Source organism: Macrobrachium nipponense, chromosome 25 (assembly GCF_015104395.2).
Source record: "Macrobrachium nipponense isolate FS-2020 chromosome 25, ASM1510439v2, whole genome shotgun sequence".
Classification (NCBI taxonomy): Eukaryota; Metazoa; Arthropoda; class Malacostraca; order Decapoda; family Palaemonidae; genus Macrobrachium; species Macrobrachium nipponense.
In genome coordinates this window covers 71,289,404-71,294,403 of record NC_087214.1, presented here as the reverse complement: position 1 = coordinate 71,294,403, position 5,000 = coordinate 71,289,404, and the positions used below count along the sequence as shown (strand labels likewise).

General features: G+C 38.1%; 1 protein-coding gene across 1 annotated transcript in view; it reads left to right on the top strand.

The window, feature by feature from the left end:
• Positions 1–5,000, top strand: part of LOC135199527 (putative neural-cadherin 2) — a gene marked incomplete in the record, with an annotated part of 106,858 nt that overhangs the window by 25,255 nt on the left and 76,603 nt on the right.

The window sequence follows — 5,000 nt, the reverse complement described above, 5'->3', positions numbered from 1 at the left end:
AGGAACACGTTTCTAGTCATGGAGGGTTTCTGCTCGAAATGGGGCATTGGAAGCTGACCTTGTGGTTTGTGACGCTACTTGAAGAGTAGACAATTACGCCAGTCTTCATACTGTGTGAAGTTAAAGAGGTATAACACTGAATTGGAAAGGAGTATTTCTTAGTTTCACAAACTAAGCGAGATCACCAAGACACATCTCCAGTCTTGGAAGGTTTCCGCTGCTACGAATTAGGCCACTGGGAGGTGACCTGCGTTTTCTGACGCTACGTGAAATGTCGACTAGTAGGTGAGTCTTAATACTGCTCACCATCAACGAGATACAAAACAGAATTGGCAAGCAATGGTTCCTGTTTTACGAATTCATTTTACCTTATTATATGCCGTTCCTCTTGTGTTTAGCCTCTGATGTACAATTGATTGATTGACTGATTTACTTACGTTACCACTGGTCGACTATTTTCATATGCCAGAAACGCGTTATTATTATTATTATTGTTTTTTTTTTTTTTTTTTTTTTTTTTTTTTGCTCTATCACAGTCCATCCAATTCGACTGGGTGTGGTATTATAGTGGTGGGGTTCCGGGTTGCATCCTGCCTCCTTAGGAGTCCATACTACTCTCCTTACTATGTGTGCCCGTTTCTAGGATCACACTCTTCTTCATGAGTCCTGGAGCTACTTCAAGCCTCTAGTTTTTCTAGAGTCCTTTTCAGGGATCTTGGGATCGTGCCTAGTGCTCCTATGATTATGGGTACGATTTCCAGTGGCATATCCCATATCCTTCTTATTTCTATTTTCAGATCTTGATACTTATCCATTTTTTCCCTCTCTTTCTCTTCAACTCTGGTGTCCCATGGTATTGCGACATCAATGAGTGATACTTTCTTCATGTCTGGTCTGTTTGCACGTATCACCCTATCCGTCCTGATACCATAGTCCCAGAGGATCTTTGCCTGATCCTATCACTCCCTCAGGTTAGCGCTCGTACCACTTATTACTGCAGTAGCTGATGTTTCTTGCACAGGCTCCAGTGGAGGGCTTTTGCCACTGAATCATGCCTCTTTTTGTACTGATTCTGTGCAAGTGCCGGGCATTCGCTTGCTATGTGGTTTATGGTTTCATTTTCGTATTGCACTTCCTACATATGGGAGAGATGTTATTTCCATCTATCGTTCTTGAACATATTTGGTTCTTAGGGCCTGATCTTGTGCCGCTGTTATCATTCCTTCAGTTTCCTTCTTTAGCTCTCCCCTCTGTAGCCATTGCCATGTGTCATCGCTGGCTAGTTCTTTAGTCTGTCTCATTGTATGTCCGTGCATTGGTTTGTTGTGCCAGTCCTCTGTTCTGTCTGTCATTCTCCTGTCTCTGGATATTTCTGGGTCTTCGTCTACTTTTATTAGTCCTTCTTCCCATGCACTCTTTAGCCACTCGTCTTCACTGGTTTTCAGATATTGCCCCATGCTCTGTTTTCAATGTTGACGCAGTCCTCTATACTAGTAGTCCTCTCCCTCCTTCCTTTCGTGTCATGTATAGTATGTCCGTATTGCTCTTGGGTGTAGTGCTTTGTGTATTGTCATTTGTTTCCTGGTTTTCTGATCTATGCTGCGGAGTTCTGCCTTCGTCCATTCCACATATTCCTGCGCTGTATCTGATTACTGGCACTGCCCGTGTGTTTATGGCTTTTATCATATTTCCGGCGTTGAGTTTTGACTCGAGTATCGCCTTGAGTCTCTGCATATATTCTTTCTGATCGTGTCCTCATCTCTTGGTGTTTTATATCCCCTCCTTCCATTATTCCCAGGTATTTGTATCCTGCCTCATCTATGTGTTTGATGTTGCTCCCATCTGGTAGCTTTATCCCTTCAGTTCTCGTTACTTTGCCCTTTTGTATGTTGACTAAGGCGCATTTTTTCTATTCCAAACTCCCATCCTGATGTACCCCAGATACAATACTTACAGTCTGGATTAGGGGTATCTATTTCCTTGGTGCTCTTACCATACAGCTTGATGTCGTCCATGAACATCAGATGGTTGATTCTGTTGCCTCTTTTCTTGAGTTGGTACCCGGCATCCATCTTCTGTAGTACTTTTGTCATGGGAATCATGGCTACTATGAAGAGTAGTGGGGACAGTGAGTCGCCCTGGAAGATCCCTCTCCTGATGTTAACCTCTGCTAGTCTTATTCCAGAGCTTGTAAGTATTGTATTCCAGTTGCGCATTGTATTTATGAGGAAGCAAGCCTGATGGTTGTTTTCCTCTCCCCGCCCCATATATTTTTCAGGCATCTATTAGCCATGTGTGTGGTATCATGTCGAAGCTTTCTATAAGTCTATCCATGCCATGCTTAGGTTGGTTTTCCTTCTCCTGCTGTTCTTCATTACCATTTTGTCTATCAGGAGCTGGTCTTTTGTGCCCCTACACTTCCTTCTGCAGCCTTTCTGTTGGTTGGGGATGGTGTTTGTCTCCTCTAGGTAATTGTATAGCCTTTCACTGATGATACCTGTTAGTAACTTCCACATTATTGGTAGGCAGGTGATAGGCCTGTAGTTACTGGCTATTATTATTATTATTATTATTTATTTATTATTATTATTATTATTATTATTATTATTATTATTATTATTATTATTAAATTAATAATTGGTGCCTCAAAAATAAAACGTGTCTAAGAAAGTTCTTACTTCCAGTATATTATTATTATTATTATTATTATTATTATTATTATTATTATTATTATTATTATTATTATTATTATTATTATTATATGCCTCAGCAGTTGTATCAATTGACCCGTGCAATCCGGTTTGCCAGAATCCCCGAGTAAGTGTCCCTGTTCACCCAACCTTTTGAATATTCAGCCGGGGAATAACGTGAAAATCCTCACAAATCCTCCGAAGGACACGTTTAGGGGCGGAGGGGATGCAGGGAGAGAGAGAGAGAGAGAGAGAGAGAGAGAGAGAGAGAGACGGATTCCTCTCGAATGTTTATTTTCTCCGGATGTTTTCGTAAGTGATTTTCATTTTATTTCATTATTTTGTTTATTATCTTTACTGTTCTTTCATTTCTTGAATTAAGGCTTTTTATATGTTTAAAATATTTTTATTTAGTATTATTTTTTTAAACGATTAATGATATTATTAAGACAGTAATGGTATATATTATATACTATATATATATATATATATATATATATATATATATATACTATATTATATATATATATATGAATACTTATCACATCACCGTAATTCATATAAATCATTCGATATACAAATGTCCTTTAATATCTAATTCGCTCTACCTCGGAATTGATATATTTTCATATATGTACCGAAGGGGAATTTTGAGTTGATAATAATTTTGTCCCCTCATGGGATCGAACCACCGACCAGTGGGACGGGAACGAAATCAAGAACGGCCAGTGACGACTTGATAACGTCACTGGCCGTTCCTGATTTCGTTCCCGTCCACTGGAAGGGGGTTAGATCCCATGAGGAGACGAAATTATTATCAACTAAAAATTCCCCTTCGGTACATATATGAAAATATATCAATTCCGAGGTAGAGCGAATTAGATATTAAAGGACATTTGTAGACCGAATGATATATATATATATATATATATATATTTTTATATATATATATATATATATATATATATAGAGAGAGAGAGAGAGAGAGAGAGTTGAGAGAGTAGAGAGAGACGAGAGAGAGAGAGAGGAGAGAGAGAGACAAGTCTATGCGGCCTACGTCCTGCCGCCCGCCTTCCAGCTCTGAATTGGGGTTAGAAAATTAGCCCAGCGATAAGAGGAGGAAACTGTTGGAAAGGGTTGATATGTGAACGCGAGTCTGAGAGTATCCCAAAAGCGACCAAGTCTCCAAAAAAGAGTGTTTCTGTCCACTACAGGGCCTCCTGATTATGTCCTTGGTAAATTCGTTCCTTGGGCGGTTGGTGGACTGGCTGGTTATGTCTGTAAATGGGGGTGGATGGGAGTTGAGCGGGTGCAGGGTGGATTTGGCAAATGCTTACTGTAGTGGTGCTTGTATGTATGTATGTATTTGTGTGTGTATATATATATATATATATATATATATATATATATATATATATATATATATGTATATATATATATATATATATATACATATATATATGTATATGTATATATATATATATATATATCCATATATATATATATATGTATATATATATATATATATATATATATATATATATATATATATATATAATAATATATATATGTATATATATATATATATATATATATATATATAGTATATATATATATATATATATATATATATATATATACACGTGTATATACGAGCAACATATTTTGTTTTGCTGTTTATTACCAATTGAAGATAAACCTCAAAGATAATATATTCGAGAAAGTCACGACATTTTTCTCTTAGGAATCAAAGACATTAGCATAAAACTTTTAACATCTTCAAGTAACCATTTATCATCATTTCAAAATTAACATTCAAATCAACATTATCATAAAAAAAATTTTGCCGCTACAATGTTTGCCATCAATTCGCCATGAACCAGATTAACATTAGAATCGACATTTTTTTCTGAAAATCGCCAACCTGTTGGTGGTGGCCATCAAACGAAGAGTAAAGTTCAAGAGAGAACATCTCTAGAGAACGGTGCCTGTCATCACCCTCAATAAGTAAACAACACCTTGCCAGAAACAGCCAGTAACCCAGAGTTGGCCATGGTGAGACCACCGTCGTCTCTCTCTCTCTCACACTCTGTCAACCTTACGTAACACAAAAGACGACGAAGAAGCGAAACCATGTTTCCAATTTGCGTCTGGAAAAGGCAAAGAGTATTGTGGTCCACTCTAGGGTGTTCCGGGGACTAAGGGGAGACTGGGGAGGCAGGCCCCCTCCCCCTCTCCAACTTTGCGGTAATGCCCTGAATTATGAACCTCTCTGGTCCCGGCCTTATTAAATATTCATTTACTTGGAGG